Source organism: Eschrichtius robustus, chromosome 9 (genome assembly GCF_028021215.1).
Source record: "Eschrichtius robustus isolate mEscRob2 chromosome 9, mEscRob2.pri, whole genome shotgun sequence".
Lineage (NCBI taxonomy): Eukaryota > Metazoa > Chordata > Mammalia > Artiodactyla > Eschrichtiidae > Eschrichtius > Eschrichtius robustus.
The window spans coordinates 115,759,686-115,772,658 of NC_090832.1; the positions used below are offsets into that span (position 1 = coordinate 115,759,686).

Below are 12,973 nucleotides of genomic sequence, written 5' to 3' on the forward strand. Positions count from 1 at the left end.
CCAAGGCCTGTGTGACCTGTCTGCATTTTTTAAAAACTGAAACAGCAGATTATTTTATTTTATCTTTTATTTATTTTTTAAAATTTTATTTATTTTTTGGCTGCGTTGGGTTTTTGTTGCTGTGCACGGGCTTTCTCTAGTTGGGGCGAGCGGAGGCTACTCTTTGTTGCGGAGCATGGGCTCTAGGCACGCAGGCTTCAGTAGTTGTGGCTCGTGGGCTCTAGAACGCAGGTTCAGTAGTTGTGGTGCACGGGCTTAGTTGCTCCGTGGCATGTGGGATCTTCCCGGACCAGGGCTCCAACCCATGTCCCCTACATTGGCAGGCGGATTCTTAACCACTGCGCCACCAGGGAAGTCCGACCTGTCTGCATTTACCACTTGTCCCTTTTGAGCTAAGGGTGTCCAGCTCTGCCCAGTTACAAAAGAAAGGATGTATCTATTCTGTCTGTTCGACTCATGATGAATGGATTGTGAAAGGAATGGTGTGAATGGAATTGTAAATAAACATCTTGCTCTAGATGTTTCTCCTTTGTTTCTACCTCTTCTAAGTTGTTTTGATGGAGATAAACTTCACATTGTAGCATGTGTTGCTACTGCCTGCTTACCAACACTGGTTTTACAGATATTAATTTATTTTCAGGTGAAGGTGGTAGTTCAGCAAGGGCAGTCGTTTTTACTATGACCCACAATAAGGTATTTATTATATACCAATATATATAAATATAAATTTATAACAAACGTATTCCCATAAACATCTCTATATATTATATAAATATTTGTATAATATAAATAATATTTACATAACTATATATACAAATTATATAAACATACGTATGAAACAAAAGTCTCACAAAACAAACTTTATTCTTACCACTAGTGATGCTCTCTGACAGGGACGGATAGCGTGTGTAGGGCTCCCAAATCAGTGTGTCAGCACCATCCCGGCAGCCCAGTCTCTTACAGTCCCACAAAAGAGATGCTGTGCCGGCCAGCAAGAGCAATTCCCACACCAGCCCAACTTCCAGAACCAGGGTCCAGCCATGGGGCTGCTGGGTTACCCAGAGGCATGAGTCTTGGGGGCATGTGATCGACCCGCGGTGGGGTGGAGGGCTGTAGAATGGAGCACCCCAAAGGGATGGGGTTGGGATGGGTCCCTGTGGTCCACAGCAGGCCCCAGCTGTGATGGTTGTAGGCTCGGTGAGGAATCCCCTCCAATGTGTGTGGGGAGGAGCTGAGAGTTTTAAAAGAACACCTTACGACTCTCTAGATGGACAGTTTCCAATTTTTGTGTGCCTTTCCGTCTTTCCATGTGGTGTCCTGGGAGAAGAATTTAGTCAGCCCAGTTTGAATGAAGTGTCTATGCCTGTACTGATCAGCTGTGGACAAGCACTTAGCCTCCTGCAGTCCAGAAATGACCATTTTCTATGACAAACCTCCTGCATCACAGGGGCTAGTTTGGGGATCTTGTGAGCTAGGCAGACACCCCAGGCGGCATCCATGAGAAATATGAATATCCTTGGGATTTTGGATCCCAGTGCTAAGCTTCTCAAGGGCTCTCCAGGGTGTATTGACAAGTAGGAAGTATTATCTGATTTTGCTGGAGGAGAATCCAAGAAATAAAAGCATGGGTGACTTACTCAGAGTGTCATGGGCTGTCCGTGGAAGGGCCAAGGCTAGATCCACGGTTCCATGTTGCTTGCTCAACACAGTGGACCCAGAAACCTTACTGGTATTAAAACTGCTTTGTTCATGTCATTAAAAAAGCACCCTGCATAATTCTAGTTAGTATGATGTTCTCCAAAAAGTTATGTTCACAGCTACATGTACAGTATTGTAATGGCTTGTTTGATCATTCACTCTGGTACACACAGAAGTCCAGCTGTCTCTAATTTCCTGGGATAGGGACAGTATTTCCCTTCTTTCATCCTCAGAGGTTTTTTTTTGTGTCCTTTATAATTCCTCAGAAATCTAGCAGAGTGGCTCTGTAGTGACAACAGTACAGCAATTTGTGCTCCTTCAAAAAGATGCAGTACAAGTAAAAGTTATGACTCTGTGTTAACAGAATTACAGATGACACCTCATGTATTTTACTCTGATTCTCATGCCCACCACTCTGGCTTCTGCAGAATTATGTTTATAAAAGTAAATTTCTAAAATGTGCAATAGACATTGGTCAAACTGGAAGAAAAGATTTTTATGCTTTAAAAAATATTAGAGTCAGTGGGGTTACGCCCATGGGCATTTGGGGAGCATTAAGTGCTATTGGTTGAGGACGTTGGCAGCTCCAAGCTGCGAATTCTATAACCCTCTCTGGGTCGCTGTTCTGGTTTCTCAGTAAACAGACTTCTTAGTAAATAGATAAAACCCAAGACAAGAGCCCTCACTTGGTCTAAATCATTATGATGACCATCAGGATCTACTCCATTAGATCTCTACAGTGAAGAATATTGCTTGAAGAGTGTGTGTGTGTGTGTGTGTGCGCGCGCACGCGTGCGTGTGTATTTCAGAACAGATGCCTTCATTCAGAATGAAGGTGAGTGCTCCTTTTAGAAAAAGAAGGTTCTGGTAGAGAAAGAAATATAAGTAAGGGACTCAGGTGGCCAGGAAGGAACTTTGCTAGAGGTAACAACTGTTTTGTCAGAAGTTAGTATCTGCTTGTCATCATTGCAGAGAAATCTCTGGTTTCTGCTTCAAAAGTCTGAGCACAGTTTTTCACTCTCCTCTGTTGTTTATTACCCCTACCTGGCTCTCCATAGAAAGGGTTTCAAATGATCTAATATTTTCTAAAACTTACTGGATTTAATTCTCCCCTTGGTGGCTGAAAAGACAGCAGCCTATATGTCTGTTGCCCTCCCCAGCCCCCAACAAAATCTCTTCTCCAAGTTTTCCAAGGATGAACTTGAGCTGCTTCCTAAAATGATCATACAATACTACCAGCGACTGAGAAGTTGAGAGTACTGAGCAGGAGTTTTTCCATCAAAGTAAGAGCCAAATACATTCAAAAGACATTTACTGGCAGAGGGAGAGAGTTCTGTATGTGTCCTTAAGCCGTCTGATGTTCACGAGTCTACCCTTCCTTCCGGGGAACTTGCTTTACCTTGGAAGGGCCTGCCTGTTCCAGCATGACAGTGGGCTGGAGGGCTGGTCTGTGGATTGATCTGCTGGTTCTCTCCGCAGGAGCCTTTTTCACATTTAAATTGAACCTGGAAACAAGATCCACCTGCCGAGGGAAGAATTCAGAGTGCAGGGCTGAAGTTGGTGATAGCAGAGCACAGATGTCTGGAGGTGTCTAGACAAATTATCCCAACTCACCATAAATACTCCACTGGATTCAGGGGTAAAGTTTTTCCTTTCTGAGAATAGTTTCCTGTAAAAGGCAAGTCATGAGGGTTTGGCTTTTTACTGACAAATTCGATGGTCCCCCAGGTGGGATGGGAATGTCTCCTTAGGAAGACATTACATCCAGGTTGAGCTCTCAACAAACCGTTTCCTGTCTTTGGTCTAATTAAACTATACACATTTTGGGGAGTATAAAATAGAGATGCTGACATGCCAGCATTTATGCTGCTGACACAAAAGTTCTGAGCTCAACTGATGTAAGTGGTGCTGACATAAACCTTCTCCTTGAGAACAGCTGCTAGAGGTAATTTCCACAATCTTTCAGTGGATTAACTTGAAGCATCATCTGGGCTGAGAGTTGGAGCATCTACCAGGAGATTTGGCCCCCTGATATGAAAAAATAACCTATTGCTTGTTCGATGACTTACTTCTTTCATGGAATAACTCCTTAAATTAGAGCATGGCTTTTTAAAGTTCAGTATCAGATGAAGAATGCAGTACTGATTATCTTTGTACGAGAGGCTCAGTTTGCAGGGATCTAACAATGACTAAAGCCCCTTTAGTTTGGGGCGGAAAGTTTTATAACTTTGTATAAAATAAGTTAGTTCATGATACAGATTTCATGTTAACAACTGCTGAGTTCACCGACAATTAGTTGCCTCTGTTGATAATTCTGTAGATGAATGTGATGAAACCTATAGGTCTTCAGGCAGAATTGCACACACACTCAACATAATACGCATATACTTAACAGGTCTAGGACCTCCTGAAGTCACCTTGCAGCCCAGGTCAAGACCTTCCTTGACTGGTTCCATTACATAACCAGAGACGGCGTTTGCCACCTACATTTGGGGGTGCATTATCCCCAGTCAGGCTTTTAGAAGCTATCTTCACCCATAGTAACTTTCTTTAACATTGATAATCAAGGACTGTGTGCTTACCAGGAACTACTGGCAATTGGAGGTATACTTGTTCAAATCTTCCAAGAAGCTAATGCCAAGACAGGGTTAGACGGGCAAGAGAGTCACTGGAGGAGTGCCCGTGAAGGAGAAACGAGAAGGGGGCAGGAGGGGGCAGGTGAACCTTCTGACCTGGAAGCAGATCTGATGCCTGTGAAAGCAGAGAGGGAAGGAAGGCTTGGACGGGAAGAGTCTACACTGCAGTGCTTTCTAGAAAGTCTCAGCCAGCCAAATGGAGTCCTGGAGCGAAGGCTCTGTGTTAGAGAAGGTCCACGCTGAGCAAGCTGGCTGACCTCTAGGAACCCCGCCTGCCCCATCTTCGCCTGGATACAGATAGCCACGAGTGCTGGGGCAGATTCCAAGATGCTGGAGGCTGTCAGTCAAACACGTTCCCCAGGCAGGGTTTCTTGGAAGGGGATCTAAGCAGTGGTCTCCACGGCCACCACGCTGGGATAAGAGGGTCTCTGTTGGGGCCAAAGTGCACGTCCTCCTTTTCTCTCCTGCTTCCTCACATTTTGAGAGCTGCTACTCTTTGGCTAGTGTGACTCTGCCCCACCAAAGCGTCACACAGGGACAGGTAATATGATATCGTAAATTTGTGGCTTCGTTTCCTGTCTCCCTATAATACTGTAGCCACTTTAATTGTTCAATAAGGGGGTTGGGTGGAGTGAACATTATCCACAGAGGTTAAATACATGGCTTTTTACCATAACCTTTACCTTTTGTCTTGGGGCAATCGACAAGGTCATCATCAAGACGACAGCTTGCTGTTTAAGTGTAGAGCCCAGAATACTCAGCAACAGAAGGCAGGCTAATAGACCCAGTGTCTCTCAGCTCGTGGTCTCAGTGGAATTATGTCGTAAGACTGGTGTCCAGGTTTTTTGTTTTTTTAATCTCCCTCCCTGCCTCAACCAAGACCCTGTGGGCTATCGGCTCCTTTCTCTCGCTTCCACAAAAGGCAGGTGAAGGGTGCCCTTTCCTAAATGGTAGAGCAGGAGATGGACTACTCTCGCCAGGACTCTATTCTCTGGGGAATGAGATGCTTCAGATGTGTGCTGCCTGGGAGAAGAGAGGGGTTCTTATCAGGGAACGTAGCCAGGATGGGGGATGCTGAAGAGGGCTCCTCTGTGGTAGGAAAGTGCAACTCTCCCGGGACTCGGGGATTTGTCGATTATTCATTTACACGTGCTACAGCTGTGGGGCAGTTAGTATGTGCCGGACCCTCTTCTGGGTGCTAGGGACCCATCAACGAACTAAATAAACATTCCTGCCCTTTTGTAGCCTACATTCTTTTGGGGAGACACTAACGTGTACATAAGCAATAAACAAAATCTACCAGTAAATTATATATCTAAGTAAATATGTTACGTATAAAATACAGCTTTTCTTAAAATTGGCTTTTAGCAGGAATTAGCAGAAGCAGAAGCCCCTTCCCTCTGTTTTCTTAGCCCCTTTTAGGGTCTTTCTTTCTTCTTGGCTGCCTGTTTCTTTCCCTGGGAAGGAAATACCTCCTTTGTAAAAATTCATCAAGTGTAATTTCCAGGAAGTCACTGACAGAGTGAGATGACCCTGAATATATTATTTAGTTAATATCTTTGATCTCTGAAAAGACTGGTTTTTAACCAGATCTTAATAAGTTTCCCAAAATCAGTTCAGCAAATGTATTGAAAATATAATTGGCTAAACCCAAATTAAAATACCCAGGACTTCATCCTAAATTCAGGAGAATAAACCTACCAAGATGGGCGTGGACTGGATACAGGTGGCCCCCGAGTCCCACTGATTATGATCTGAAATCCATCTAAACCTATGATCTCCTCTATAATAACTAGGCAATGAGACAAAAAAAAGTACTCAAACTGCAAGGAAGGCAGATATTTCAATCCTCCCTTTGCCACATTAAACAATACAGCCTGCAATCCAGAGTGACAGAAGGAGGAAGCCAAGTGAGAAATGATGGCTTCAAGAGTGTCGGACTCACAACGCAACCCTGACCCCATTTCAGGGTCCAGTTCCAGAGCAGTTAGGCGGATACCACACCTGCTGTATTTAATGGAAGCCTCTGTCCTTTCCTTTCCTTTTTCCTTTTCTTTATTTCTCTTTTCCTTCCTTCTTTCCTTGCTTCCTTCCTTCCTTCCTTCCCTCCTTCCTTCCTTCTGTCTCTCTCTCTCTTTTGGAAGGGTCTCTTTAAGTTCTTCTGGGTTCATCTTTTTAGCAAAAAACTAAAAAAAATCAGTTGCTTCATTTCAGAATTAAATGATATACTTTAAAAGAGAGTATAAATTAATCATCAAACTATCAATACTTTTTCACTCCAACTTGAGGCCTATACATAGATTCTATTTTTAACTGCTTCAATTAAAAAAAGCAAAAATTATCTTGGTAGTGGTGGGCAATTGAAACTTTAATGAAACTTAAGTCAATATTCAATTAAAGGACAAAGGAGGTCACAATTAGAAATAATTTACGGAATGAATGGAAACAGCCCTCATCCCTGTTATGACTAAACATGACATTTTGAAGAGCAGGTCACACTCAGTGCCCTCCCTCCCTCCCTCCACTGGCTTGATCTTCATCCTATCTAGTGAGGCTGCCATCTCTGGGGCTACAATGACCACAGCTCCATTTTCACCCTGTCTGGTGAGGGTGCTGTCTCTGGGGTTACCCTGAGTGTCTCTCCTCAACATCCTGTACCTTTGGCCTCCTGCTCTCTTAGAATTGCTCTCCTTCCTTGGCTCCTGTGACACTGTGTTTTCTTGGATACCTTCATCTGGCTTTTGCCAGATTCTTTTACTGCCTTCTCTTCTTTTTCTCGTTCTTAGAGACAGAACACCAAACTCAGTCATTGGTCCTTTTCTCTTTATAGGACCCACTCCGTCGTTTCCACTGCTGTGCTTTAAGCTCTGAACTTTTCAAAGGCATCAGCTCTGAATACACACCTATCTGTGAAGCATCTACCAGTGGATGGCCCCCTGGATATCAAGTTAAGCGTCTGAAAGAGAAATCACCTCCTACCCCATTCCTACTCTTCCTGTGTTTTCAATCAATATCCTGTTTATGTTCTCTCGTCTCTTAGGTCAGAAAACTTGGTCAAATCATCTTCAGGTCCTTCTCTCTCATTCCCTACATTCAATCACCCATCTAATCTAATCTAATCTCTTCATAATTTATAATTTCCATTCCTAATGCCACTTTCATATTCAGGCTCACATGAGACTTTCACTGGATTCTTATTATAAAGGCCTTTAACTGGAATTCCTTTCCCTCTCTCCCTTTCTTTCTTTAAGAAATACTCATCTATTTCCTATTATGTTTCAATATTGTGCTAGAATCTTGGGAAACCAAAGGAATTAGACCAGGCTCCTCGCTGGAGAAGCCCCCTTGTGCAGGGGAAAGAAGGGCGTGACCAATGATCTGAGAGCTTCACACGGGTGAGCATGGTCCTAAGTGGCCCAGAGGGAGGGGCATTTGTTTAGTTTGCAGGACGTGGGCAGAGAGGGTTAGTGAGGGCTTAACGGACAAAGTGGCTCTGGGGCTGGGACTTGGGGATGGCCAGGACTTCACCGGGTGGAGAGTCATAGTGGGGGCGAGAAATGCACAAACTCACAGGGACCTGGCGGTGTTGGTGTCACTGAGCACAGGCTGTGAGGTGGGCAGCTGGGGACGGGAGGAGGGAAGGTGGGCTGGGCCAGACCACCAGGTGCCTCCAAGGAGGTGGAGGGTTTGTTCTGTAGATGGTTTAGACTTGCTGGGGCCGTGTCCTACATCCAACTAAATACCACCTTCTGAGTAGAATCAACAGACCGACGCGTGAATCCAACCTGTTTTCTCCAATTCCAAGACCCTGTCTGATTTCTGGCTCTATTCTTGGGGGCTGTTGGCCAAATCCCAAATTTATAAGAATAAGAACATCTCCGTATCCAATTCTTACCTTTAAATGAATGATCTTTTCCCTTTCTTATGGGAAACAAGATTTGCCAAAACGTGGTGCTATCAGGATCCTTGTGCAAACTTCCCCGAAGATGATCTATCGATCTATAATTTAATGAAATTAAATATATATTAAATTCATAGATAAATGAATATATAAGTATATCCATTACACATGTACATAATGAAATATGAATTTTCATTAAATTTTCACTAAGGTTCTGTGAGAAAGCTTCCTGTGCAGAAGCTTCGCTTGCTTGTTTTGGCTGCTACAGAATGCAGAGGTGTTTCCATGTTGGTCCAGCCTCAAGTAATAGGATGAGTAACCCATCATCTCTGCCCTGAAGGATGGGATGAAGAGAGACAGAGCACCTGTCACTGGGCCTGGATGGGGGTGGGAAGCAAAGTCCTCTGGTCTTGCCTGTTCTGGAGGCAGGTGCCACATCCCCTCAGTGGACCCTGGGCCATTGAAGTCCCCCACGTTGGCAGAAAAACTCAAAAGCAGGCTGCTAGGGTCCACTCTTGCCCTGCGTAGAAAATAAACGGAGCTGCAGGACAATCCTTTATCTGGTTTCATAATGTCCCTTGGGGTTTGCAAATTTGTCTTATTATTTATGACACAGAATCACACTAGGCCTATCTTAGAAAAGGGGACATCCCTAATTTGGGGAAGGTTGTATTTTATTTTACTTTATTTACATTTTTAATTGAAGTATAGTTGATTTACAATGTTGGGTTAGTTTCAGGTGTACAGCAAAGTGATTCAGTTATACACATATATATAATCTATTCTTTTTCAGATTCTTTTCCATTATAGGTTATCACAAAATACTGAGTAGAGTTCCCTGTGCTATACAGTAGGTCCTTGTTGCTTATCTATTTTATATACAGTAGTGTGTATACGTTGGTCCCAAACTCCTGATTTATCCCTCTCCCCCTTTCCCTTTGGTAACTGTGAGTTTGTTTTCTATGTCTGTGAGTCTATTTCTGTTTCATAGATAAGTTCATTTTTTTTAGATTCCACATGTAAGCGATATCATGTGATATTTGTCTTTCTCTGTCTGACTTACTTCACTTAGTGTGACCATCTCTAGGTCCAAAACAGGCTCTCACTAAGCCTCCCAGATGATTGTTCCAGCAGAGTCACTGAGGCTCTCCCGCCTTCTGTCTTTCTTCTGTTTATGTTGCATCCTTCTCTCCGATTTTGCTGTTAAGAAGGCGCATCTCCCACCTCTCTGTTGCAGCACTCCTGTACTTCCCGTTGCCTATGGGATAGAGTCAGACCTCGCTGGGTGTGGCACACCCCGCACCTCCAGCCTAATCCCCCATCTTCACCCAACAACATGTAAAGTGTCTAAAGAACCTAGTGGCAAGACGGGAATAAAGACACAGACCTACTAGAGAATGGACTTGAGGATATGGGGCGGGGGAAGGGTAAGCTGTGACAAAGTGAGAGAGTGGCATGGACATATATACACTACCAAATGTAAAATAGATAGCTAGTGGGAAGCAGCCGCATAGCACAGGGAGATCAGCTCGGCGCTTTGTGACCACCTAGAGGGGTGGGATAGGGAGGGTGGGAGGGAGGGAGACGCAAGAGGGAAGAGATATGGGGACATATGTATATGTATAACTGATTCACTTTGTTATAAAGCAGAAACTAACACACCACTGTAAAGCAATTATACTCCAATAAAGATGTTAAAAAATAAATAAATAAAAAAGTGTCTAGGAATGACCCCCAAATATGTGGGAGCTGTGTAATTTGTGTCTCTACAGATTCTTGACACAGTTAAGAACTGTTATGCCCAACAATCCACAACGGAACCTGTGGATTGATTTCTGAAGGTCCTTGAATCTCCTGAAAGAGTAAGACATACCTCAGAGCATTTTTCAGAGGGATAAGTTCCACCCCTCCTGTAAGATTGTCAAGTGGCTCCTGACACCCCAAGAGGTTCAGAACCACCATAAAGCTGTTGAGAGCTTGGGCATTGGTTAATCAAATTTGATAGACCAGTATACAAAATAAGAATAGATGATAGTGTTTTAGTCAGATCATCAAGTACAGAACCTCATTATCAGATGTAAAAACTGAGGCCCTGGGAGTGATAATGACTTGCTTGGGGTCACTTACACACTAAACAACACAATTTAGATTTAATCATGCCTTGTCTTCTCTGTTGTTTGCTGTTTCGCATGTTAATTTTACCTTTTTCAGCTAGAATAGAGTGGAAGCAGCTTGAAAGCAGGGACCTTGCTTTGAAATGATGATGACGATAAAGATAATTTTGGAGGAAACTGATTAAGTGACATAACTAAAGCTAATTGTTAGTGGGTATAGGACCAAGATACAGGAAATAGACAGTTACACAGTGCTGCTTCTAACGTATTGAGAGCACTCAGGCTACCTCTTAAAAATCCTGGATAACGAGAATTTACTGATTTCAATCAGTACATTTAATAGATCAGGCGATTTCCAAATAAATGTGAGATTTTTAAATGAAGTACTCTTGAAATAATGGACTCGTGAATTTGCAGATCTGAGAACACTTGTTTTTCATGTTATCCAGTTTATTTACGGATGGATTAAAGAAAGAAATCACTATTTATCTGAGTTATCTTTTATCAGGCTACGTGAAGCAGAGGAACTTGCTTCAGGTTTTTGTTTAACCTTTACCAGATATCAATAGTTCAAATCTCCCCATTGTCTATTTTACTGATTTATACAAGGCTTTAGGAATGGTTTTATTTTGTTAGAGAACTAAAGTGCCCTCTACTGTTTCTTTTCCATCTTTACAGCCAAATATCTATTAAGACTTGATTTAATGGAAAAGTTGTTCTTAAAGAAATAAAAGCAAAAAATTAATTTCTGATAAAGCTAAATTAAAACTGTTATACTTACAAAAAAGGAAATTATCCTTGACTAAGCATTTTTGAAGTATTTACACCCTTTATAACTTGATTAGTAAATAAATTCCCAATTATTTGCCTACATCATATTTTTGTCACTTGTATTTTATCTTAAAGATGCAAATTCTACTTTATAAAGAGCACTTTCAACTTTTGATATTGGCTTCAATTCATTTTATGCAGCCTAAATGTTTTTGCTAGGTTGACTAATGTCTTTTTAAAAAGATGAATCCAGTAGATATATTTCCAATTTAAATATTCAGAAGCATAAAATAATTAAGGGCTAATCATGATCATATTAATGTAATTAATTAAGCTTGCTACTGAGAAAAAAAATCTCCTTCTTGTTAAGATGTCATGTGATTAACATTCTGAATAACTTAAAAATAGAATTATCTTAGAAGTTTACATTTTTGCTTGTTGCAGACTTAAATCTTGACTAATAATTATGCATATCCCTTCACAAAAATTTTCAAGTTAAGTCATATTCCGTTCAACCACTATTACTAATAGCATCATTAAAAAATAAATGTCTCCAAGTCTTAGTATTTCAGTTATCTACATGCTTAGAGGCTTAGGATCTGTAGAGAACATTCTTTTATAAGTTCATAAATCGAAACATTTAAGAATGTTTCTCTCTTTCTCACTGTCTTTTTCGTAGGACTATTCCATCACTGCCAAGGTTTTAAAAATTTTCTAGCTGTTGGTAGCTATTCAGTTCCTGCACAAAGACACAGATCCTGGCTGCCAGCATTTTGGCATCTGCTAACATTTTCATAGACCTCAGCTGAACTTTCAGTTTGTTCGTGGAACTTCAGAGGCTGACAAAGAACCAGCTTCTATTTGTCTTTTTCACCCTTCACTTTTAATCCTTTGCATAAGCCACTTGAAAGGACTGTATGAGGCAGTTCAGGGATAAGAGGGAAAAGAAGAAAATCTATGTTTCCTTTGCAAAGAAGAAAATCTATGTTTCCTCCCTTTTCATCCAGAGAAAAGCAAATTAAACAAACCTCAAAACTGAGGACAATAGGGTGCCTGGAACTGAGATTAGCATTGGATGAGCCTCACACTTAAAACACAGCCATTTGAGCTCCCTTGCATGCCAGAATTAATCAGCAAAAGCAGCCGTGAGAACACATGCAGAAAAGGAAAAGCGGGGCAGAAGCAAGAGGGGCCCGCCCAGGAGTAGTGAGCTCACACTTAACAAAACCACAGCCCCCGAGTTTGCCGTAAGACACAGGTCCTTCTGGGGCCGGTCAGTTAGACCCTCTGGCCTTTCCTGAAGCCCGGGAAGAATCACCAACTCTTCTCCAAGGAACGAGACATGGCCTGTCTGGGTGGTGACGGCGCTTACCTGCTTCCCCAAGTCAGGGCATCCGGATCCGAGCACAGATCACCTCCGGTAGGTGGAAGGCTGGTCTTGGGGACCGCAGTTTGGGTAAGAGGACGTCCTGTGCCTCCCTGGGTCTCCCTCAGATGGGCTGCCCTGCATCCTAGGACACGGAGTCTCAGCTGTGGACAGAGCTGCGTCACCAATCCAATCTACCGGTGGTAAATGGGCTGGGCGGGTACCTGAGACATGATAAAGGGCTGCTTTATGATGATGTGATTAGTCTCTGATGTACCTTCCCCCAGGCTCTCACAGCTGTGTTGTCAGCCGGTGGGCCTGTGGGTACATCCTCGGTCAACAAGTTTTGAGCACTGCAAACCCTCTCAGCCAATGAGATGTTTCTTTTTTCCCCTTAAAAAAAAAAAAAATCCATACTCTACTGAATGCCTTCTGCAATCTAATGTGTTTCACTTGCTGTGGCCGATCTTTCCAACCCTTGTATTCT

General features: G+C 42.7%; 1 long non-coding RNA gene across 1 annotated transcript; it reads right to left on the bottom strand.

Annotated features, from left to right (window-relative positions):
* Positions 1-830: 830 nt before the first annotated feature.
* On the bottom strand, positions 831-12,731 carry LOC137769605 (uncharacterized). The gene is made up of 3 exons (XR_011075014.1): positions 12,493-12,731; positions 8,230-8,333; positions 831-3,220 (listed from the first exon to the last, which is right to left on the bottom strand). It is a non-coding gene; the product is annotated as an uncharacterized lncRNA (long non-coding RNA).
* Positions 12,732-12,973: the final 242 nt, after the last annotated feature.